The sequence below is a fragment of the Hetaerina americana genome, unplaced genomic scaffold (genome assembly GCF_022747635.1).
Source record: "Hetaerina americana unplaced genomic scaffold, ioHetAmer1.1.p SCAF_22, whole genome shotgun sequence".
Lineage (NCBI taxonomy): Eukaryota > Metazoa > Arthropoda > Insecta > Odonata > Calopterygidae > Hetaerina > Hetaerina americana.
Window position 1 is genome coordinate 570584 of NW_027286786.1, and position 26828 is coordinate 597411.

Genomic DNA, 26828 nt, shown 5'->3' on the forward strand with positions numbered 1-26828 from the left:
AATATCCTGGACAAGGAGCGCTTTATCGATTTTCGTTAGCTAAAATAGATTTGTGTCGCTTTTAAAGTTGTTGAGTCATTGCGACGGTTTATAATAACATACGAGGGTAGGCCGGAAAGTAATGCACACATTCTTGTGGAGCCCGAACGAAATGAGCTTTAGAAACGCGCCGGGTGGCACGTGGAAGTAACATTCTCCCTCAACACTCATACACAGGTTTGAGGTCGTTGCGTTCATTCAATGTATTTCGAGAAGCGGAAGTATGGAGACGTGTTCTAGTGCTATGCTAACGCAATTTAAACAGCGTGAGTAAAAGAATGACCCCTACTGAGATTCATTGTCCTTTAAAGGCTGTTTAATGTGACGATACTGTTGATAGGTCCACTGCATATCGACATCCATTCTTCTGCTCAGGCGAAAAAGTTCAAAGGACAACCATCCGAAAAAAAACTTCTTTTGACTGTGTTTTGGGATGCTCACTGAGTTTATGTGACCGATTTTCTGGACCGAGGGGCAATGGTACATTCTTCTCAGTATAAACAGACTCTAAAACACCTCCGACGTCCATTTTGTCGTGTTAAAGGCAGCCTATTTCCAATAATCTTGCAACATGACAACGCTCGTCCGCGCACCTCGCGCGCAAATGGGGAGGCTCTGTGAAACCCGAAATTTGAACCGATTCGCCCTCCTTATTCCCACGATCTGGAGCCTTGCGATTTTTATTTTTCCCTCAACTCAAGAGACACCTCAAATGTAATCATTACACCTCGCGCGATGAGGTGAAGGCAGCTGTCAAGTTCTGAATTCGAGAAAAGGCGGAAGAGTTTTTCAGGGATGTAATGAAAAAACTTGTTACACGTTGGGAGAAATGTGTTAGCCTTAACGGTGACCATGTTGAAAAATAAATATATTATTTATAAACTTAAGAATTGTACTTTAATGTAATTTTTGTTCAATCTTACTATTTGTTTTTGTTGGTTGTCTGCAAGCATGTGTGCAATACTTTTCAGCCTACCCTCGTATGATTAATTCCTAATGTTTTTAATAACCATTGTCCCTGAAATTGGTCCTTAGGTTTTGAAGGTTATCCTCGGGTTATTTGCTTATAAGACAGGGAGAAAGATGGAAAGTTGAAAGGTTAAGCTTTACATTCGATCAAATTACGAGAACCTAAGACGGCGGAAATATTTTAAAACTCGAATGATTTACCCATTAGTGTAGCAAGTATCATACTTACCGTGAATCCGCATCACATAATGAATGAAATCCACCCCTCGATTCCATATTTGCATTTTGAGAGTTAACGTCAAGTGAACAACTTCTAATCCCTCTGTTGCCATAAAGAGTGTTCCTGGAAATAGCCTGTTGGAGCCAAGCCTGGACTTGGAACCAGCCGGGTTCTTCTTCCGAGCGTTGCAGAAGGTCATTGCCAGCAGACACTAGACTCAACTTTTATTAATCCGTCAAGACCTTCGGGACGAGTTTGTAGCAGATCTATCACATCGCCAAATTTTCATTGATACTGGTGTGTGCATTCTCAACGTCTTATCAATGCCAATACGATCTGCGATCATGCGCCCACTAAACTAACGGTCTTGATTCAGCAATTCACGCTCACGTTGCACGTTGTCGTCGGTTCTTGACGTCGACGACCGTCCAGGGCGGGGCTCATCCTCCACACTCTCTCGGCCATCTTTGGAAAGATTGTGCCACTTACAAATTGCAGTTTGTGACATGCTTTATTCTTGAACACTTGGCAAATCATGCTTAACGTTTCCTTACCCGATTTCCGCAGTCCAACACAACATTTGATGGAGTACCGCTGTTCCTGGCGCGTGTTCAGAACACCCACTCTACCACCTAACCTGCGAGATGCGAGCGTCGACGCACAGTCACGTCAGGAAAAACTTGTTCCCCATACTTTTTATCCATACCATGTGTATAGTATACTCGTATATATTATATATATATATATTATATATATATATTATATATATATATATATATGTATATATATGTATATAATAAATTGGACAGCAACAAGCAATATAGAAACACATAAAAAGTTATTTCTTGATCATTTCGACGGAATTCTGCTCCGTCTTCATCGGAAGATATAGAAGTAATCATATATATATATATATATATATATATATATATATATATATATATATGTATATATATGTGGGTCGCGGTAGTGCGGGGGGTAGAGCGTTGGACTTCTGACCGGAGGGTCTCGGGTTCGATTCCCGGGCAAGGCAATCTGGGCACCTGCAGCTCCACCCAAGCTTAAGTGATTTTTCGGGTACCAGGTCTTCCTGGGAAACCATAACCGGCACAGGGAAAGGAACTTGCCCCCCTTCCCTGATGTGTGAATTAGACTGGGTGAACTCTACCATCACCTACTAAACCGACCTTCGGGTTGATTATTGTGTTTATGGTTATATATATATATATATATATATATATATATATATATATATATATATAATATATATATATATATATATATATATGTATATATATATATTCTTTATATATATATATATAAAGAAATATATGTACATACATACTCGTGGTAGTCCAGGGGGTAGAGCGTTGGACTACCCAGCGGAGGGTCCCGGGTTCGATTCCCGGGCAAGGCACTCTGGGCACCTGCAGTCCACCCAAGCTAAAGTGATTTTTCGGGTACCAGGTCTTCCTGGGAAACCATAACCGGGACAGGGAAAGGAACTGCCCCCCCTACCCTGATGTGTGAATTTTCACCCGCCGCATGGGGCTTAGTACTGGGTGATCTCCACCATCACCTACTAAAAACGGACCTTCGGGTTGATTACTGTGTTTTATATATACATACAAATATCGTATGTAACTGACGCGGTGCAAGTTTAATACCATAAATTATTTTCACTAACCGGGATTTCATCGCGCTGCATCTTAGGTTTGATTTCGGAGTTTCGATTTGGATTTTAATAGTACTTAATAAGTTTGTAGTATGATTCAGGGTTTATTTGTTTTTTTAGGCATTTATTTACCGTAAACCGTAAACATAAATAGTGATTCGTGTTCGTCTTATCAGTGGAACAGGGTTTTGCATTCCCGAAGTTTTACAAGTCGTAACATATCTGGAGATAAGGACTATTAAAACTATCATTGCTTATGCATTCATGTTCCATTGACGTTAAGTTAAATCTTCATCATGTTTCAGATGCATTTTTATCATCATGGATCATCTTTATCATGTTCCAATGACGTGAAGCTAATCCTTCAACATGATTTCTGAATTTCATTTCTTGAATATTCATCTGTTTAGCGATGCTCCATTTTTACGTTTTGACTTCCAACAATTGGATTTCCAAAAGGAAATTTTGAAATGCATTTTTGGGTAATTCGGTGAAGGATAGGTATCGAAGTCCTAAAACCATGCATGCGTACACGATACTTGATTGCACGTGGTACGTACAGGGCACACGTCCGTGAAACCTAATTACGCGTTTAACCCTCAGTACACGAAGTAATATGATTTCGTATACCCATTCACATGTGAGCGGTTTTATCCATACTCGTGTTACGCCGAGAGCTCTAATTGCGCGGGAGTGGACCGGGGAGAAGCCCGCTCGCTAATAACTTCCCTTCCCCACGCCCCGTCATTCCCCCTCACTGATTCCCTCTCCTCCCTCACTTAAAGTGGGCCCCGAAATCCCCGAAATGATCGCCTGCCCCTGCCTAAAGACCTAACCGACGCGGAGCAAAAAAATGAAGAACGCGCCTTAATGCGTGCGGGAGAGAAATCGCGCATCCGGTCTGTGGTGGGGGTGGGAAGGGACCCCTTTGAAGATTGCGGGGGTGGGCGCTAAATAAACCAATTTACGAGGAAGACGACTGAGGACCCGGACTATGGTGGGATGCTTCTTTTTCTTCGGCCTAAGTGCGGATTCCCATATTCCCTCCCGTCTGCCTTCCCCTGGACTGCCAAATTGTTGTCATTTCCTCCCCTCCGGTGCCAGCCCTCGGCTATTCTCGCTCCGGAATGAAAGTAAGGAAAAAATATTGCATGGGGCCCGTGACTTTATACTTTGTTGGCTGGGGAATTTCAAAAGGCACCTTTCTGGACTTATGTCTTACAGAGTAACGAATGAGGGATATCGGAGAATTCAGGGTGCGTTCCAAAAGTAATGCAATTGAATTTCCCGCACCGCTCCAATTGGTTGGAGTGGGATTAAACCATTTGAAGTAGTTATGGGGAACGCTAAGCTTTGCCACGAAACCGGTCTTAGTGCTCTCCAAGCTGTGGAAGCGGCAGGATGTCAATTATTGTAAACCTCTGCCCACCAACCATGCGACGAAAAAATGGAATCGACGATCGAGCTACGTTACGCGATTACTAAGTTTTGTGCTAAACTGACGAAATCTCCTGTAATGACTAACAAAATAATTCGTGAGGCTTACGGGAACTGTGCTCTGTCATACTTACAAGTTTCGAGGTGGTCAAAGGCCTTGGACTAAAGGAGGGCCGGGAAGAGGCTCAAGACGAACAACGCTCTGGGCGGCCTATCTGTTCAATAAATTACTAAAAAAAAGAATTGCATTACTTTAGGAACGCATCCTGTTAAGTGGAGAATTGTTTTGATGAATTACAAGCGAAGAAACTATTTCCCTCTCTTTTAGCTTAATGACTGTACCGTTATACTAACTATATCAACAGAATCGATCCCTAAAGGAATACATGTGTAGATTAGCCAAGAATATTTTTGGAACGCCATTCCCTTTATTCCTTCTTGCGCATGTCCCAATGGTGAGAGAATTTGGGTATTTCATGAAAAGTCGCCTCTTTTATGTTTGCATCAGGGGATTTGTCAAGGTCCTATTATTGTTAGGCCTTCCTTGATCTCATTTTCGACATATGTGAACCAAATTGAGGCGAATAATAAAGTTATCATTGATTAAATTTAATTGCAATAGAATTAAATATATTTTAATTGTAAATATTAACTTTGAATTTCAGTATTTTGATCTTTTAATGGATTGCTGTATAAAACTAAAGAAAAAAGGACGCTAATTCTAAACTAAAGTTCTATTTGAAAAAAATGGAAAATAATTATGATCTTCATTATTATTATTATAAAGTTAGGATTTATTAGAACGATTAAACTGCAACTTTGGTGCTCTTGTACAGTGGCAAGGATATAGAAATTCCATTTAGGTTCGATCGATTAGGTGTGTAAGGAAATGAGACTTAATAAAAAGGTGACAAAGAGTTTTCTTTTAAGTATTGTGCAAGTGGTGCCGAAAGAACCAGGTAGATTAAGTTTCTAAATTAAGTAAAATAAATGACTACTCGAAATTGTATGTACATCTATACTTTACCGCTCGATGTTTCTGAACAATTAAGTAAACGCAAACGTGTGGACATTGATGAGCCACGTTCGCAATAATTCAATGGTGGAAAGGTGTCATTGGATTGTGCATGCTTACGGATTCCATCGCGTTGCAATTATCCTTTCCAATGGACAAAACAGTTTTTTCTTTTCTCTTCCGAAAGCCATCCGTGCGACGCGAGGGAAAGGCCGAGGAACGAAATCTTCCATATGCCATTCGCAGTCATAGTTCAAAATATATTTAAGAAAATCATTATGTACATGCATACATATAAATATATATGTATACATAATTCGTAATATGTATATATATATAAATATAGTTCGTAATATATATATGTATATATATATATATAAATATTTAAAAAACAGATTTAGATTATTAGAATATAGAAACACAAAGAAAGGACACTCACAATTTGTTATTTGACGTTTCGACAGCACGGCTGTCGTCTTCAGAATCTGAGACGACAGCCGTGCTGTCGAAACGTCAAATAACAAATTGTGAGTGTCCTTTCTTTGTGTTTCTATATTCTAATAATCTAAATCTGTTTTTTAAATATTTGTGCGTCGCCGAAGAGCGTTCCATTTCGAAGATATTTTATATATATATATATATATATATATATATATATATATATATATATATATACACACCTGTATATTCGAATTTAATGAATATATTTATAGCATATTAATGCAATTAATTATCCTTAAAATGCCAAAAAGTAAGGTGCCACGGATCAGTTTCCGGTACCATGCCTAATTTTCACTACTTGTTTAACTTACGATAGTCATCTTCTCAACACTTTTTAAAATCACTTCAAAAAAATTATTCAGGTCAAATGTAACGGGTCTCCCTCGTCGCTTTGTGCTTCATCTCATTCAAATCATGTCATTGGATTGATGGCATTTTGACTTTATAATCCCTATTTGGAACAAATATTTTCGTATATTTTATAGCGTATAACTGTGAATCAGTTAAAATGCATTTTGAGGTTTGCGTATTTTTCGACTGTTCGATCAAGCCGGAGTCAGATTTCTTTTTCAGGGCACAAAAACTATTGTAGGGGAAATCTTCATTATGGCTGTCGTGCTAAAAAAGCGTTTCATATGCACTGAGGAAATAAACTAAGCATTTTGTCGCATAATAAACTTTATAATTCTGTGCGTGCTTGCTCTTTGAGCGCGCAAGGAATGCGTTGACATTCCCAAGAGAGGCAATGCAGGGCAGATTTTTCAAATTATGTTTGTCTTTTCCTCCTTGTTTGGTTTTTAATTATGTGCAGTGGAATCTCGTTCAAGCCCTCAATCCGGTATAGGTATTTGAATACTTGGGCTGCGGTTTTTAATTTTTCTAAAATCTCACCCTGTTTCATGATTGTGGGAAATAATTTATATATTTTTGAATATTTATCCCAAAAATTTAAAAAAATTTACCGTATGTCTAAATTGCTTATTCTATTCAGTAAAAATGTTACTTCCGTTATATTTCATATTTCCACTCGTTTATTCGCCTTGAAGTTTGCATTTATGTATTGATTTTGCATATGGTGTCGTTACCTTGAACGGGTGGTGACCGAACACCCCCCGCCACACGCCCTTGCGGCGGTTTGTGGGGTATTATGTAGATGTAGATAATAATACTACCGGTTTCGACGTATATGTGACATCATCATTTGTCATTTTCTTTCCAAAAATCATTTATTTTTACTCATTTTCTTGATGCGATGCGCAATAATTCGCAAATACAGGTCGTGCCGTGTACATTTCAATCGTACCACGATCACCCACAGGTACGGTGCAGATTTCAGGGTTTTCTTTCTCAGCTAATTTGAGCATCACACTTATTAAATAACCACAGTAATTTCGAATATGTACTGAGCATGTGTTCGTATAAAATTATTTATTTATTGATATCACACTCGTATAAAATAATAAAAAGGGTACGAGTACATTATTTTGTTTCCATTAATCTTTCTTTGGGAGAAATCTTTGGAGAATGCTGCTTAGGACACCTCCTTTCACGTGTATTTGCCAAAAGCAGACAGACTCCTGGTCTCTTCTTGGGGCGGGGGGATGAACCCCGGTTCCACCGGTGTTTGCCCGCGATGGGCGCCGTGACTTGGGTGGCCCTGCATTTGGATTCATTTGGAAACAATCACGGCGGCCTCTTTTTATAACTCTGTAAGAGTTGGATGAAGGGGTGAGCCCCACTAAATGGAGGGTTTTAGTGAGGAGGCATGGGACTCTGCTCCCATAAGGACCGCATCGGGGGCACACACGAGCGTAGGAGTATCATGAAAGTAACGGTAGGGTGGTCGCGCTGCTGAAGATGAGCGAAGAAGGGAGCGGTGGGAACGGGGGGGAGGTGGGGGGGGGACGCGGTCATGTGCGTTCGACTGAATGTCATCAGCGGTCATCAAAGGCGACCCTTGCATCATGATCGCCGACTCCTTTAGTTATTTTTTTCAAGAAACCGTTATGAGAGTGCAGGAGAGATTTCGCTCGGAATTTTGCCCATCCTGGGTGGCCACTGTATTATTATTTGAACTCTAGATCACCGAATCTCCGGTGCCTAAGCATCAATCCCATCCCATCAGAAAATAATTTTTTATGGGTGTATTATTGTGGGTGCATCTATTTCCCAGTTAACGTATTTGACTGTGTGCTATAACTTGCATGAAGATCGCCCGTGGTTGCTGGTGCTTGGAGCAAATAAATCCGCTGCGAATGCCGAGTAATATTACGACAAGAGGGCTGAGTGAAACCTTGCGATGGGCGTCCTATTACGACCAGAATGTTGGGGAATTGGGCAACGCAGCCAGCCCGAACCAACTTTTAGGACATTTCCTAAGACCACCTTTGCGGAAAAGTTTAACGAGGGAATTTCATTTAATTAAATTCGCCTTGAGATTGGTTTACTCAAAAGTTGAAGGTTATGACGGCCCTTAAGGTACTAGAGCAGTAATAGTTCTCGCAGTTTATAATTTTTCATTATACATAAAATTTAACCGTTGATTAGAAAACCTAAATTCATTCCTGTCGCACATTACTCGTCAACTCTCATGTTACCTGCCAACCATCTGGCATTCATCCCCATATTTTCAAAGAAATTAAAAGTAATCTTTCGAACAATTTGATTTAATTTATTGATTATTGAGAGATACCGTATTTCACCATTACTTGTTGTTTGAAATTTCCCAACGTAATCATAGTAATCTCGACTTCCCAGTGTGCCGCATGGTTTCCGTTGCATTTTAAATGCTACATCTCAATACACGAACTAAAAATAATGTGCTCACCACTTTGGATGTTGCGATCTTAATCTTCATTGCGTCTAGATGCTCATTTATCAACCTACTCTCTACCTGTGTTCTGAACCATTTTGTACCCAACTATAAATGTATGTATACCTTCCTGTAAAATCTTTGCCTTTGGGAATTACTCCCCGGTTGGTAAGGTGCTAACTGGCAAACGGCATGGTATACTCAAGCGGCAGCTGTCAAATTGCGCCGATAAGATTACATTGCAGCAACGGCCTCATTTCCGATTCGGAGGCGGGACACGCGAAAGAGAATTGGCGGCTGCTTCCGATTGTTTTTCGGCGAGGCATTCCGGATCGATGACGGATAATGGCCGCCTTGTCTGACCGAGGTGACATCAGAGGCGGCGGCCGTCAAGTCAATCAGCGGGAGCGGCCGGAGTGGGAGAGACGGCGGAGACTCGCGTGCCGACGCCTAGGGGCAGGGCCATCGCCTCGCCGAGCTCCTTCGGGAAGGGCGTGCCCCGTCCATGATTTCACGAAGGAGCAAACCCCCCTCCCCTTCCCCCCAAACCTCCGCCCTTCCCCAACCATCTCACCCACGCCCTCTGCCTCTCCGACTCGGGTCCCTTCTCACGAATCGCAGGGCAATGGAAGGAAACCCGTGAATACAAACCAACTGTGGTACGATACCAGCCAACTAAACGTGGAACCGATAGTCCTTTAAGACTTGACTGTGGCAGGTTTCAGGGATACACAAGGGGCGGCAGCAAAATTTGCTTATTTGAATCGAATTGCCCTTCAAATCAGCAAATTATGCTGCCGCACCCTGTTAACAACTCTTTGCATTGGCTTTTATATTTTATTTATTACATAGTACCGTCAAGCCACCACATATGTCAGGGGATAAGCAAAGGGAGCTCCACAGCAGGAAGTAATAGCGGGAAAAAAATCAGGCCGTTTAACTTGGATAACGAAATAAAGCAAAGATGAGAGGGATGTGTAAAGATTAAAATAAGTCAGAATATAGCCCCAGTATAAAACTTCGCTGAAAAACATCTAAGGGTAGGAAAATTAAACTATTAGAGAATCAGAACTACCAGGGTAGTCACAGAGAGTGACAATAACAAAGGAGTTGTTTAAAGTAAACAGGAACTGGCCAGAAAAAAAGCATAATTTTAGAATAATGCAGAAACTGATGAAATGTTGATGGCCATTAACACTTCTACCGGTTATACGCAACCCTCCACGCAGTTTTACTTCTTTCGATTATTCCGACACTGGCTTAACTTTTATTCATTTTCATTCCTCGCCTCATTTGCTTTGTTCGTCTTACAGGGTTCGTCCGGAAAATAAGTGTACTGAGCTCAGGAAAAAAAATGTATCACACTTTTACATATCTTAAGCTAATATTCCTCAAAATAGGACCCTTGTGAGTCGATACACTTGTTCCAGCGGCGTTCCCATTCCTGGAACGCTCCCGCGAAGGCATCATCGGGAACCTCTCGAAGACTCGTCGTCGACGTCTTCTCTGCCCTCCACGAACATCTTGTGCCACCGAAAGATCATGTTTCTGGACATGGCTGACTCCCCGTAAGCCTGGTTAATCATACCGACAGTTTCGGTAGACGATTTCCCAAGCTTTACCGCAAATTTGATGGAATAACGCTGCTCCAAAAACTTCGGCATCGCGTTCCGTGACGTGGGTCGAGCGTGGAGGTTCGCGTTAACAGAGCTCCTCACTACACCACAGCTCAGAGCCGACTGTCTTTTTCAGCGTCGCTTGCCAACATACCCCCCTCCAATCGCAGCCCGTCAGAGCGGTGCTGGGCGCGCCTGGAGCGGCGCGCCCAGCCCAGGAGTCAGTACACTTATTTTCCGGACGAACCCTCTATCCGGAATCTCTTCCTTGGAATCTGCTTCTGTTGAATTTCAACATCAAATTTGGCAATAAAAAGGTGGAATGCTTAAAATATTTTCATACATTTTCCTTCTTCTCGAAGCATCTTCTAGTATTTTTCATCATATTCTTTTTCTCTTCAAATTAATTCCTAATTATTTTTTTTATCATCAAAATTATTCCGGTCTAAGCGAATGATTTTTACACTCTGAAATTCGTGCATTTCCTTGAGATGTTTCGGAACCATCAAACAGCATCAAAGCCTCCACTAATATTTTCTTTGCGTTTTCAATTAGGGTCTATTACACCAATGCCTTAATCCTCGAGAATACATGTCCCAGTATCGCAATTCTTCTCTTGATAAGTTTTGCCCTGCACTAATGGAAGCAAAAAGTGCTTTAGGAGGCCGTATGATGGTGAATTACATTTTGATCCTCAGTGAAGGAGTACGTGCATCTAGGGTAGACTATGCAGGAAAATGACACTTCCGGATGAAGGGATGTGCGGTGATGAAGAGGAGGGGGAGTGGGAGACAAACGAGTGAGAATCGCGCAAGACGAAGAATCGATTCCATCGAGCCACCTGTTCGTCAGCAGCCTCTTTTCTTTTCTTGCGTCACAATTGTCTCATCTCAACTGGTCTTGGATTATTCTCTCCCTGGCGGAAGTGAACGTGCCTCATTGTTAATATTTTAATAATGAACACATGGCCCTTTTTATTGTGCTTGTTTCTATTTGGAGTTACTCACAATTTTCTTTAAAACAACGGCTTATTAATGGATTTGTGAAAAAAAATCACTTTGCTGTTGAATTGAGGTTTTTGAGGATATATCTGTGGATTTCTTCCCGCGCTTAAAAAGCTTTAGATACAGCAACAATATATATATATATATATATATGCCAATACTCTGAATGTATTTTAACTGATTTACAAAACTAGAATGTTGCAATATATTCTATAAATACCACTGGTGAGACTAATCGCTTCACTTATCCGTTTACGAGGTTCAATGGCAATCGTATGCACCGGTGACATCAATTGTTGTTGCGCAATAAGATCCGCTTTTAACAACTCCACTCCACGAAAGTGATCACAATCATTTTATTTTTTGATTAATTTTATAGATGAGCACTAGCGGTAACTTCATGGGTCGCTAAGTCGCCAGTTCAGCCTTTGTAATTAGCACGGCGGGGCGCTTTGCAGGGGTATATAGCTTTTTTTGCACTGGCTCTGTGCGTCACGTGCGTGACGAGCCTGTCGGGGGCAATTATAACACTTTTCTTCGGCATTTTCCTCCAATTGTCTTATGGCACCTTCTATTTTTTTAAACCGACATCCCCAACAAGAAGAAATAGAAGTTTTAAAGAAAGAGAAAAAAACCAGCAAATCCTCTTCCGTTTTCCCATTGAAAGGTCTCTCCCATTTGGGTCTCATTACATTCCCTAGGTGTCGCTTCCCGCCTCCCAGGGCCTTTAATTTGTTCGTCCTCCGTCCTTTGACCTCTCCCCGGCTCTGCCATCCTCTCTCATCCCTTGTCCATTTCCACCTCTCATTAAAAACGAGAGAAATCGCCCCTAGCCCCGTCAACACCGAATACTCCCAAAAAGTGGCAGGGAGCCAAAAAGTGCCTCCGAGGTCTGGATCCGAGAATCCGGCGATTACTCCCGGAAAATATCTGGCTGAAGAAAATATCTAGCACCTTTCCTTCAGGACTCATGTCCAGTGGAAAGGCACCGTACTTCTCCATCCTCTCCAATGATATAAATAAATACTGTGTCTCAAATGAAACCCATACTACATGCCCTTGTCTGGATTTGGAGTACTTGAAGTGTAATGAGGATGATGTATCATTTATGGTTTTCGATTCTATATCAACAATGATAATGCAAAAATTGATTAGATATTTTTCTTACTTATGACGCAAGAAAATATGGATACCATAATCGATTCAAGAAATTCATTACATCAGGCTCTAGTATATCGATACTATGCAACATGTCCAGGAAAATAAATATTTTCGGGTGGGAATTGATCTTTTTCCAAAAATGTATTACTACGCACTTTTTTAAGTTTAATTCTAATTGCCAAGTGTCGCACCAGCGTTGTATAGCATTAAGGTCATCTGACAAAGCTGCTGTATCCACAGGACCACGGATATCACGGTAAACCACTGCATCATCGGCAAATAAACGTATCTTACTAGTGACTACGGATGCAATGTCGTTAACGTAAAGTAGGAATAAAAGAGCCCCGATGACACTTCCCTGGGGAACACTTGAAGTAACTTCAACTGCATTTGAAATAACTTCATCTATCACTACTCTTTGTACCCGACCATTCAAAAAGTATTTAATCCAACCCCGGATATGTTTATCTATGCCGTAGGATTTTAGTTATGTGAGAAGTTAACTATGAGGTACTTTATCGAAGGCTTTCTTGAAATTTAGAAAAATCGCGTCCACTGGAACATTACCCTCCCCCAAAGTAAGAATACCATGAACAAAAAGCGCAAGTTGTGTCTCACAGGATATACCTTTTCAAAAACCGCGCTGATTTTTTATTGATAACTTCTGATTATCGAGGTGTCTCACGATCGAATTAGCAACTATATGCTCCATAATCTTGCACGAAATGGATGTGAGGGAAAAGGGTTTGTAATTACTCGGTTCCCCTTTGTCTCTATTTTTAAGTATTGGTGGTACGCCTGCCGTTTTCCAATCTCTGAGAAACTTGTGACCTACCAGCGACTTTTTAAATATTATTTCTAGACACTGCGCAATTTCCGAAGCTAGATCCTTAAATATACGAGCGGGTATTTAATCGGGCCCGGAGGATTTATTAGGCTTAATATTTTTCAGCAAACGTTCTATTCCATTATATGAGATTTCAATTTTGGGCATCGGTTGACCGGAACGATTTGGTAAGTTATCGGGGGTATTCTGTGAGATATTGGTGAAGACGCTTTGAAAGAAGGAATTCAATAAGTAAGCCTTTTCCAAACTGCTGGTTACTCTTTCACCTTTATCATTTTTCAGTCTTCTGTCCTGCTACTGTCGATTATCCTTTGCAAGGGTTTTATGAGATGACGACTGCTGAAGCCTTGCCTCTCCTTCTGCCGGCCATAACACACGGCCGATTGAAATAAGACCCGTAGTTGCCAGGACTGATATTCTCCATATCGTCCATCATTAAAGTCTTGGGAATAATAATTGAGGTGGTTCCCGTTGCCTTTCTCAATAGTGCTTTTGACACCCCATTGATGTCAGACGCCTCTGCAGCCGCCTACTGAGGAACAGACACTGCGTGGACTACCTTTCGTCTGTCTCCTAACCTTCGACCTATCTGGCATGCGTGCCAGGAGCAATTATCATTGCTCCCGCCTCCACCGCTCTAGGTCATCGAGATAATGTGTGTGTGTGTATATATATATATATATATATATATATATATATATATATATATATATATATATATATATATATATATATAATATATATATATAATATATATATATATACACACACACACGAGGGTCATCCGGAAAGTAGTACCCGTTCGTGCCGCATGAAGTGCTGACGACGCGAGTAGCCGCTGGACGAGGTCAGATAGCTTCAGTGGCTTGTCTGCCTTCTCTGAGCCAAGTTGCGTGACGCTAGCATTGCCTGTGTTGTTTCTGTGATTGTTTACAATGTTTAAAAAAATTGAGAACGCCGCCAGTTGTGAAGTGAGGGCAGTGATTAAATTCCTCAATGCAAGAAACGTTCGCCCATGTGATATTCATCGCCAATTAAAGGAGGTGTATGGAGACAATGTAATGGACGAGTCGTCTGTTCGGCGGTGGTGTCGCAACTTCAACATGGGGAGGGGGAACACACACGACGATGAGCGTTCGGAGAGACCGTCTGTCATTACAGACCAACTGGTGAGCTCAGTTGACGAATTCGTGAGGAACGATCGGCGCGTCACAATTGATGACATCTGTGAGCATTTTCCCAATGTTTCTCGAACAATTGTTCATGAAATTGTTAAACACCATCTGCATTATGCAAAAATTTGTGCAAGATGGGTCCCTCGCGTATCTCAATGAGCTGGCGGCGAAGGACTATGCAGCAGGAATACAGAAACTTGTCACACGTTATGACAAATGCCTTAATTTGCTTGGAGATTATGTTGAGAAGTAGTTTAAAGTATCCTCTTTCAAATAAAATTTTTTATGTTTGTTAATATTTACTTTTGTGTCTTTATTTCACGAACGGGTACTACTTTCCGGATGACCCTCGTATATTGTGTGTATATAATATATATATATATATATATATATATATATATATATATATATATATATATATATATATATATATATATATATATATATATATATATATATATATATATATTATATACACACACACAACTATGTAGATAATTTATTCATTCTTTCTTCTCATAACTTCCTCATTTTCTTCCATACTCTTCGTCTTTGTTATCCTGTCCACACCCTGTCTGTTCTTTGTTGTGGTTGCCCTTCAGTAAATCTTGGCCGTCCACCAGTTTTCTGCATTTCTCCGTGTTGATTGTTTATGTTATTCCAACACGCTCTGCGTCCTTTTTGGTGGCTACCAATCATTTTGTTGTGTGTTTTAATTTTAAAATTTTCTCCGTAATTCTAAGGAGAGATCGTCATTTTTTCTCCTCACCCGAATATTTTCTGTGTTTTTCAGTTGCTAAGTTTTTTTACCATTCTCGGAGATCTCTCCTCTTTATCTCGTTGGGTACACCGATCCTTTTTTTAGGGCTCAGCGACTGTACCGTAATGCCTGAGTTTGACTTAGATGGATATTATTCACTTATTGCAGTGTTTTTTGTAATTATGTAAGCTAGTTGCAGTTTTCTCATTTTCTCTTTCTTTTTGTGTCGTCCAATCCGTTCGGTTGATATTTTAATTCATCGATTCATTTGATTTTTCTACATGTCGTTTATGTTACTTTTATGTCTGAATTCTATATATTATATCTTCTGGTAGGAAATATTCAATTCTGTTTTTTTCTGCTTTTTCTAGTCATGTTTTCACAATATAAGGCGACTCCACAATGAACATTATCATTCATATAGACAACTCAGCTCCATGAATCGTCATTAGAACGCACAAACTGTTCCACAACTTTTATAAAAGACCAGCCCATGGGGATGGTCTTTTATAAAATTAGAAAATTTAATAACTTTTATATCTTTTCTATCGATAATTCAGATTTCTCCCTAAGCACTACGGAATAAATAATAAGATTAGATACCTGAATTGTCCAGGCACCTCCTCAACAAAATATCCAGCCACCTCCAACACCGAGAGTCAGTGTGATAGCGTCTCCTTTCTACCTTAGAATGAGTGTTGACTAAGCCACTGCAGAGATGTTACTGATTTCTCTTTTAATCGGTAATGGAATTGTATTATGTTTTAAACTTCATTAATAAACAGTGAGTCGTCGATTTCTCTCTGACCCACACTTGTTTTGTCGTTAAATGACAGGTATTTATCTAGGTAATGCTATGTTATAAAAGAGTACTTAGAGTTTTGCTTGCAGAGAAAGTAAACAATTTCGTCGCTTGGTAACCCAGCCCAAAAATAAATACGGAACAAGTTTAACGCTACTTTTGACATTTCTTCTGCTGGGCTCTCCACTCTACGGCATTGAGTGTGTTAAATCATTCTTAATCAGCAGCTTTTGAACGTGTTATTAAAGGATTATCCTATGATACACAATGTACAATCGGTCAAAAAGATTTGACAAACAACCTTCGATCACTCCTGCAAGTGTTGGACCTGGATCGTACAACATTAATGGAGGAATTGGAACGAATAAACGTAAGTGTCCATCTATCCATTGGAGAGGATGAGTTGAGTTTCTTACGGTCTTTTCTAAGACTGACTCCATTATATAATGTTCACTTAAGCCCTGAAGGGTTTGTTATCCCACTGTAAAAGGAAGGAGAAAGGATGGGAATATTGAGATTGGTGTGGTGATTTACGGGGAAAGTAAATCCCTTGCCAATGATCACACCAACGTTCAAAATATAAATTTACATTTACACAGGGAAGGGAGTTGTTCCCCGATTAGGTTTACATGGAATCTTGCCTTGTTAAACTGTCTTCCAAGAAGTTGCAAACTCTGGAAAGTGTATTGGAGAGTCAGTGTAGTCAATGCAAATTAATGCTTATGCGGTTTTCGAGAAAGAGGAAGCTAAGTTACATATGGGTCTTTTAATAAGTCCTTTCAAAAGGAAAAAAAACAAATGATTTAAGATAATCTTCTTTCATTTTTCAACGTAAATTCCTTTTAGTTCGATACAGGTTTTCCAGCGTTTCTCCAACTTTTTTGGCCGTCCATGCCGTAGGATTTCGGATATTCCTCAAAATTGGCGTGTGTGTTGGATTTGACGACCTCGTTCAACGTCAATTGATTTGCACAAAGCAATATTTTTCCAGTTTGGATGTAGAAAAAATTACTGCGTGCCAATTCTAGTGAATATGGTGCATGCTTTAATTATTAGAACTTTTATCAATTCATTTCCGCCGCCGAAAATCCGCATTCTCTTGAGGGAAGAGAATTGAAAACAAGGGGAGGGCTGTGTCAGTTATTATCCATTTTTATTCATTGTGCCTTTAAGTGTACAATACTATCCACTCCCCCTGTTTTGGACTCAACCAGAGTTGAAGTTTTAGATTTTGAGTTGAATTTCATAATTTTGAACTTAATTTACAGATGGCTATGCACCTTTTCTCTCGTGGAAACCGCGTGATCTGTCCCTTAATCACCAAGATTCCTTAAGCATGCCTGCACCTAACCATTACCGGCCAGAAATGAGTAAAAGGATACTGGTAACTACTGAATATTTTAATATTTCTAATGTATTTCATTGACAGTTGAAGCAGACTCCCCAAAACAGAGATCTTAGTTAAATCCTTGGTAAAATGACATGTGCACTTACGATTTGTAATCTACATCTACTTAATACCCCGCAAGCCGCCGTAAGGGCGTGTGGCGGGGGGTGTCAGGACACCACCCGTAATTTAGAAAAGAAAAAAAAACCGCATGCAATAACCACAAAATCATACATCCACAAAAAAAAACATGGCATACATTCATGCATGAACACTTACACCCCACACAGATGCAAACACTCAAACTACATCTTACATACACATGCACCTTAAAGTATACCTAACAGCTTTGCAGTGTTTCACTTTGCTCCGACTTGTAAATTCAATGTTTTCAATATTTCTAAAGTGACTTCGGTTTCTTACTATTATGATTTCTGATTGTTCGGGGAAAGAATGAGTATTTGCACCGATCTGTCCTGGAATCTATCTCCCTTAGTTTATCTTTGTGGTCTGATCTACCTAAGTAATGTGGGGCCATTATAATTTCTTCAGTGTCATAGTGAAACTCGTTTGTTCTGAACCTTTCTAAAAGTCTAAGCCTCGCTTGTTCTCTCCGCACTTCAAGTGGTTCCCAGCCTAAATCCCAGATCTGGAATGGTGACAGATCTCAGAAGAGATCTGTTACACTTGTGTTATTATCATAACAAATTTAAACGAATCTAGCGGATTTTCTCTGGACTTTGTCTAATTCTTTTTGCCAAATTTTCTCCCAAGGATCCCAAATACTTGCGGCATATTCCAAATGAGGTCTAACTAGAGCAAAATAACACCTCTCTTTAACTTTTTCATTACATTTCCCCATCACCCGTTTTATGGAGCCAAGTTTCTTTAAAGCTGATCCGCATATTGTCCTGAATTTTTAATTGGTACTGCCAGATTACATAGGCATCAGGTGACGGCTATGGTTTACCGTGTCGGTTGTAAAAGGACCACCTCTCTTTTGTAGCATTTATTGCCCCAGGGCGGTGGTAATGTACAGAAAAACCAACTTAGAATTATTCGGGGAAATAAAATATTCACAAGGCATGTATTATTAATTCGAAGTCTGTAATAGTGCTTAAGAGATAATTAATGCCGATGAATGCGAAGAATATAACTTTCAGTTATGTTTTATTATTGAATCTCCCGGATCCTGCAGTTGAATTGTCACGGTTTTATCCACACAAGGGGGGACTTGGATATTTTAATCCATGATTTGAACCCATCTTGCATTTTTGCAAGAGATGATTTGCAATCTTGGTTTGCACGAAACACATTCTATGAAGTCAGATAATTGGCAATAATTTTTCATGTATTTAAGTTGGATGTCTCAATGGTCATGAGGGCAAGAGGAGGTATTGTTCGAGCATTCCGGGGTATCATGTACACCTCCCGAGTTGATCTTCAAGTACCATATCACCCTCTTGCGGTCGGAGTCACGGACATTGCAGCGATCACGTTTAGTAATTTATATCTTCCAGAGTGTGCGCCATGTAGCAGGAGAAATCTTGAGACTCTCAACTCTTGAGACCACTCGTTTTCCTTGGTGATTTCCGCGCTAACAACCCCTATTGCAGGCTATGAACGTCCTTAATGGGTCAGAGAAGATGGATTTGAGAGAATTTCACTGATGATTTTAATTTTATTTGATTGAATAATGAGGTGAAGAAACATTTAAATAGTTATAATGGAGAGTCATCTTTCGATTTAGAAAAGGCACACGACAGATTTCGGCGATATCAAATTTTAAGCCCGTCGCACAAATAGTGCTTCAAGGGAAATTAACATATTTTGATTCAAAATTTTTTAACTCGTTGCTTCTTATGGTCAGGATAGGCAAGCACTTATCTCGCCTCTATACCCAGGAAAACTGAATACCAAAGGTGCTTCCTTTTATAATTACACTTTTTTCGCCATATCTAGCTATCAATGATGCTTAGGAATGTATCGAACATTGGTAATGGACTCCTTGTTTGTTGATAACCTTGCGATTTTTTTGCCGGCCGGTTGGAAGAGTGGCCCAGATCCAACGGCCAACGTTTCTCCACTATGAATAGTAACGCATGCATTATCGGGTACGGGGACATTTTATTCCACCAGCACTATATATGAGTCGACAGAATCTTCCATGGGTGGAAAATATCCACTTCCTTGGAATGATTTTAAATATGCATAAAATTACTTAGAAGGTGTAAGGTTTTTAAGCGATAGGTGTTTTCAAATTTTAAATATTTTACGCTTCTTATGCCTTGTAAGATAAGGTGTTAACTGTACAAGTTTTTGCAAAGAGCAGCACTGCTGGTGTAGTGGTATCATGCAAGATTCCCATTCTTGCGACCCGGGTTCGATTCCCGGGCAGTGCACTTTTTTTGCCGGCCCCGGTGGTGGCGGGGTAGCATCCTCGCCTACCAACCCAGAGGTCGCGGATTCGATTCCCGCCTAGGTGGATTTTCCTCAATCTATTTATTTATTTATTTATTTAGTAAAAGTTGTGCACATACAGCAGGATTGACAATTTATAGTGACACGTATAACAGCAACATATAAGGACACAAACATACAAACATCAACAAGACTATAATTAGCAGTTATTAGAGATACATTTTCATAGAAATAACAAAAACAGTGAAAGAAAGGAACAAAACCGGGATGTGGGAGTGAAAGGAGAGATTGTGCTAGTTCTTTCGAGAGAGATGTGTCAGAGAAAGGTTTATAAATGTGTTGGCTGGGAGTGAGAGGGGGTCAATACTTTCGGGAAGGGAATTCAGTAAAGCGGGGAGACGGAAGAAAAGGGACCGTTTGGTGAGGGACAATCTGGGAACGGGTTGGTGGAATAAAGAGTGATCGCGGGTAACTCGGGGGGGAACTCTGAAATTGATAAGGGAAATTAGTTCAGGACAGTCGTTAATGGAGTTAAGGGTGTTATGCATGAGTTTTAAATCGGATTTTAGACGTAGAGTGGAGTGATTACAAATCGAGAGCGAGGAAAGAAGTGATTCAGTGGGCGAGTCCCGAAGATGGGGGACTCTGTACTTGACAATTTTACTGAAAAAATTTGTTATCGTGTTAAGGGTATTAAGGTTAGATAGGGCAGACATGGGCCATATAGGGGAGCAGTAGGTAATTAATGGTAAGATAATGGTTGAGAAATATGCGGTTAGAGATTGTACATCTTTTATTTCTGTGTAGCGGTAAAGTAGACCTAGAAGAGACATGGCTTTGCATTTAAATGCTTTGATATGGCCAGAGAAATTTAGTTTACGATCAATTAATACACCAAGATCCTTGACAGAAGCAGCACGATTCAGAGGAAATGAATTAATTGTATAGTTAAAGGTAAGAGGAGATTTTTTTAGGGAGAGAACTAGAGTATTGCATTTATTTGAGTTTAAATTTAGCATCCATGTGCTGCACCATTCTGAAATTTTATTTAAAGCCTCCTGAAGGTGGTAGAAATCCGTGGGGGAATTAATTTCCTTAAAAATTTTGCAGTCGTCGGCATATAGTTAAGTCTAGGGCTTTGTTGTATGTTTATGATTTCAATGCAATGTATAAGGGTTAGGTGGAAGAAGGGACTATAAGTCTCAATCTCGCCTAACTACGTCGATAAATAGATAAATAAAATAAAATACCATGCAGAACACTAACCCGGTCGGCACTGGGCAATGGCTGATTCATTTTTATACTCATCTGGGCGAACATGGTGTCAGAAGCCTTTAACGAGGGCGCACAATGCAGATCTGCGGTTAGGGATCGAAACTCACAGAACCAGTCACGTTAGACGTGTACGTATATTCAGACTCAGGGGAATATCCTCAGGTGTAACTATCATGGCAAGATTTTATTGGTGGGCTATCATCCATGGTTTAAAGCTATTATTATTGGCCCGTTATTCATATCTTCTTAACAGAAGGATAAGAGCTACGCGACCCCTATGTATTCGAATTCATAATTTTATTCAGGATACTAAGAACAATCTTGGAAGATCCCGTAAGCGATGTATCAATCACAGAGGGCAACTTCCTCAAAATCCTCCAGGGCTGCAGTCGAATGTCATTTGCGATTCAAGAAAACCTTGAATAGGCATTTGGACATCATCGACGTGTACATGAACGGGCCGAGGTCGGATTCAGCCTGTGCTTGCGCCGTCAAATCCTTCTATAATGGAACCATCAGGGCAAAGCTTAGTCTCCTGTGCGCTGCCTTTACAACTGAGCTCTTTGGTATAAATAAGGCTCTCGGTGACATCAAATGTGGTAACCGGCCCTTCGTGGTTTGTGCTGACTCGGTGAGTACGCTCCCGTTTTCCCTCATTTCATCCTAGGGCCAGGAAAATACATTTATCCCTCTTCAACCGCCAAAATAAGGGTGTTAAAGAGTCTTTGCTGTGGGTCCGAGGGGTCATGGAAATTGCTGGAAATGAGAAGGCTGATTCAACCGCTAAGGAGACCCTGAAAACTACTGACTTAATATCTTCGGAGTAACCAGCTGAGGTCATGATAATGGCGTTGGAGAACGTATCCCAGAAGCAATGGAATGACAATTGGTGGATTCTTACCGGGAACAAACTTCTCACCGTGCAACTTGTGATTTCGCCATTGCCATCTTCTGTAAGAAGTGCATGGAAGTAGTAGACCGCCATTACGCAATAAAGAATGGGATACTGCGCTCTCACTCACTCTTACCTCTTCACTGAAAATAAGTCTCCACCTCTCCGTGAAGACTTCGACTCCTCAATGACCATCGCGTCACCTATCCACGAAATGTCAGATTTATCGGGCGGTTCCCGGTAGTCTAAAAATCGTGGGAGACATCGTTTCTGTGCTTGGCGATGACCCACATGTCCCTTACCGGGTAACATGAGGCATGTTCGAAAAGTAAGGGTCGCTTTCTTATGATGAAACATCGACCGGTTAGAACGAAGTTGTACGCATGCAGTCTATTGATTTTTTTACGAAACCACTGAAGGCATTGTTTTGATTCTGTAGTATTTTGCCCGTCGATGAATTCAGAAAACTAAGTCCGCAGAAATCGTTGCTCCCGCCAGTTGCGAATCACGTGCTGTGATTCGATTTTTGTCTGTAAAAGGATCATCAGCTGCCCAAATTCATCGGGAGTTTTGGCTAGTTGATGGATCTACAGTAATGATTACAGGAAAGGTTGGGCGATGGAGTCGAGGCTTCAAAAATGACCACACAAATGTGCACGATGAGGGGCAGGCCCAGCATCTAGACCGATGATATTGTTCAACGAGTGGGCCAGGGACGGCGATCGTATATACGATTCGCCATTGGTGCTCTGGCTGATATATTTCCTCTTGTTTGACGCACCACAAGATTTTAACGGAAAATCTACGAGATCACAAATTGTGTGCAATGTGGTTACTGAAAATGCTTACCGACCAACACAAGGAGCAAAGACTGTTGAGTGGACGAGCGTTTTTGGTCCAACATCCCCGGACCCAGCCTTGTCCCTAGGGACTTTTTCCTCTTCTTTCACTCGAAATAGTGGCTTGGTGGGCGACAGTTTAAAGACGAGGAGAAACTCGAGACCTCCGTTGGAAATTGGTTTGATACCAAGGGGGACGAACTTCTATGCTGAGGGATTTAAGAAGCTGGCGCAGGGTTACGAGAAGTGTTCATAAGTCATTAAGGCTATTATATAAAAAAGTGAAGTATGTTTGTAGGAAACAAAAATCGTCAATGTAAAAATTTTCTAATGAATAGATTTTGTATGACCTCTAACTTTAAAAATAACTCTCATAGTTTATTAAAAGTAATCTGGTCTCTGAGTGCTCTTGTAACATCCAAGTGATACGAGGAACAAATATTCTTTTACTTTAATGTTTTTTTAATCTTAATATCACACTTATTTGGTTACAGTTTCATGAGAGTATTAGGTTATGAGAGGTGCCAAATGACCTTAATACTCAATACATCCAAATAAATCTGACACCACTACTTCTTCTAACTTGTTGTTCCTTAGTCATTTGTTTCCCTTATGAACTAATTTCTTTAAAGTGATCTGAGTGGTCCACGTATGGAAGAATACCTGCACTATTGAGTACGAGAATGGCTTTTTTAAAGCTGTTCCACTGCTCCAAATTTACTATGTGCTGCCATAGTGATATGGCAGTTTGTATTGGATTACAAACTATTTTATTATAATATGATACGTTAATTGTGTGGTCATCTTGTAATATTTTAAACCATCTCTTCCCAGGGTGGTACATCAATCCAGAACAAGACCCCTCGATTCAATTATCTAGTCAATGAAACTCCAGGTCCTTGTGATTATCCAACATACTCAGCTGGTGGTGCAGGTGATACCACAGCCATCTCTCCACGGTCTGGTTATTCTGGAAAAGTAAGTTTTCTAGGTAATCATTGACTATGATGTTGGAGCAAGATTGATAAACTCGATCATTTTAAGTATGTTACTTTTAATGTCTCAATGGAACCAAGTGTATTACTCCATATTTTATTAGAGATGCCCATTACATTTGTACATTAGAAGATTCCTCCGGAAGTATCTATGAAGAGGTGGATAGGGAATTGAGGGCAAGGGCCAAGTGGAAAGATTTCAACCTTTTGTGGAGTACTAATCTTTGAAACAAAGGTCAAAAAATATCCCTGAGATCAACAAAAAAGATTTTAATATTCAAACTGGAATGGCTTATCCTATAGCTGCCACAGCAAATATTTTCAATTTTAAATTTCACGTCAGATAAAATATTCTCATTGACATTCACCATTATTAAATAATTGAATTTTGTGTAGAATACATTAAAATTTTATTCCTAAATTTTGAAATTTTCCTTTGATGAAAAGGAAGCATGTTGAAAGTTAAATCAAGTTATGTTGTTTGCTATCACTTTGTTTTCCAACCTGTAAATGATAGTAATTATGACATCATGATTCTTCCATTTACATTTATTCCACATTGTAAGTGGCTTCAAAACCTCTGAAGACGTTTATACTAGTTTCACTTCCCTTGGGGATATTTCAAATTGTTTTACTCTCAACCCCAAAAGGTTATGGGATGGACAGTACTCTCTGTTTGTTGTAGGAGGCTAATAAAAGGGTAGAGAAAACCTGAAAGCAAACCCCCAGTTTAACTAGGGTAGCATCCTGACTGCCCTGCTAATCTTCAATGTGTGACCATGCCAGCTGGCCTCAGGTTCTCCCATGTGTTGGTCGTGGGAAGAGACCTGTTGGGGAAAGAATGGGAATATGGTGGCTAATCCTTCTGATGCCGAACAATGTCGGATTCACGGCCAGAGGACAACATTCCACTTTGAATCCAGGGTAACTGTGAAGGGGTGGCCAGGAGGTGGCTACTCCCAGTCAATCGGCCTACTTGCATTTATGCTTTGGCAATGAGTGCTGGAGTGATAGTCTTTTGGAGGGCGGCCAAAGTTGTACAGGATTAGAGTAATCATGCAGCTGAGGCCTAAACCAATGCGGGCCCCTTTAATGATAGCGCCATAGCCCTTTGGGTAGCCCATGCCACCACACTAGCGAGTGGTTTGGCATCTCAAAAACATGGTTGGGTGGGAAGCCCATGGGTCAAAGTCTTAACTTAAATGAAGAGACAAATTTTTCACCCCACCTGGACATGGGTAGGGGAGCTATTTTTAGAGGCACAAGCCATTTATATTTAGTAATTCAGTGCAGCATGGAGGAATAAAACTTAATTAATGTTTCTCCTTACCTTATAAACTATTTACTATCTAGTGGTGTTCCTTGGAATCTAAAGTGTTGAAGATGGTGAGGAATGACACCCCGCTAATTCAGACAGCAGATGAGAAGTAAGGTAAAAATCATTTGGGTATAAAAAAATTGCTAGGTATCCCTGTATACGAGGTCTATCCAATAAATACGCGAACTGGTGCAATCTGGCAGCCATGATGTGGACTCTAGCCCCGCCCACTAGCGGCGCTAGTTGCCTGATACCCAATGAGCCATCTGTGCTTGGCGGATTGTCAAGCTGTTGCGTATGGTGCCAGTTATGTTAGTTTCTGTCGTCCTTGTTTTTATTGTTTGTTGAAAATGAAAATTGCAAAATCACGGAGCAATGAATCAGCATCAAATTTTTGATGAATTGCGATAAAGGTTATCAAGAAATTACTGAAATGTTGAAAGCTGTTTACGGTGATAATGCTCTGAAGAAAACATCTGTTTCCAAGAGGATTAAATCAAACTAAAAATCAAGAAAAAGCCAATTGAAAATGAAAGTCATGCTCCTGGTTTTCTCTGATGTTGAAGTTGTTGTTCATCATGAATTTCTTCCTGAAGGAGAAACAGTAAATGCTGAGTTCTACCGTACAGTTCTCAAGCATTTGAGAAATTGCATTTGTCGTGTGTCACCAAATTTGACTCAAGGCGATGGGTGGATCCTTCCCCATGACAATGCACCAGCACATTCAGCATTGATTGTTTGCCAATTATTGGCCAAAAGTTCAATGGCCATCCTTGATCATTCTCCTTATTTGCCAGATCTCACTCCCTGCAAGTTTTCCCTATTCCCAAAATGTAAAAATGTGATGAGGGGACATCACTGGGAAGATGTGGACACAATAAAGCAAGAAACGACGAGACTACTAAAAAGCCTAACTGCTGCCGAGGACTTCCAAGGGTGCTTTAAACAGTGGAAAAGAAGATGGGATAAGTGCATAGCAACATATGGAGAGTACTTGGGGGGGAAAAATCAATGTAGACTAAATTTTGCAAAAAGAAGTTTTTATGTTCGCGTATTTATTGGACAGACCTCGTGTATTGAACTCTACTTAAACTTCAATACTTGCTCCTGTGTTGTACTATGTCATCCTATTACCATCCACATGCCAATAAGGATGAGACATAATGATGATATACAAGGGAGATGGTCACCCAAGGATTCATCTCTTGTCATAGACTCAAAATCAAATGTAATAAACAGAGTAATAACTCAATCTCTGTCATTCTAACATTTAGCTTGGACAAGTTACTGGAAAAGGTTAAAGTAGGATACTAACTATGTTCTATTGGGCCATGTACAACAAACCCAGGGTGCTGTTATCGATGCCAAAAATTCAGCTGCATAGCACAGAGATGTAAGGATCAGGGCACCTGCCCAAAATAAGGCAAAGACACTCATGAGGAAGATGCCTGCTCTACTGCCTCTCATTATGTAAACTGTATAGGGCTGTGCTCAGTTTTTTCATGGAAATGACCTACAGTTAATTTTAGGAAATATAATAAATTAGGGTGATGGGTAGAATTCCTCTCTCTGAGATGACAAAAAATATGCTAGACTCTACTGGCACTGAAATAATATAAATATTTTGCTGCTGTTGTAGCCGTAAAAAAAATGTCAAATAGCTAAACC

At 40.3% G+C, this 26828-nt stretch overlaps 1 non-coding gene across 1 annotated transcript; it reads left to right on the forward strand.

Moving 5' to 3' along the window:
- Positions 1-19751: 19751 nt before the first annotated feature.
- TRNAG-CCC (transfer RNA glycine (anticodon CCC)) lies at positions 19752-19822 on the forward strand. Its single transcript has one exon. It is a non-coding gene; the product is annotated as a tRNA-Gly (tRNA).
- Positions 19823-26828: the final 7006 nt, after the last annotated feature.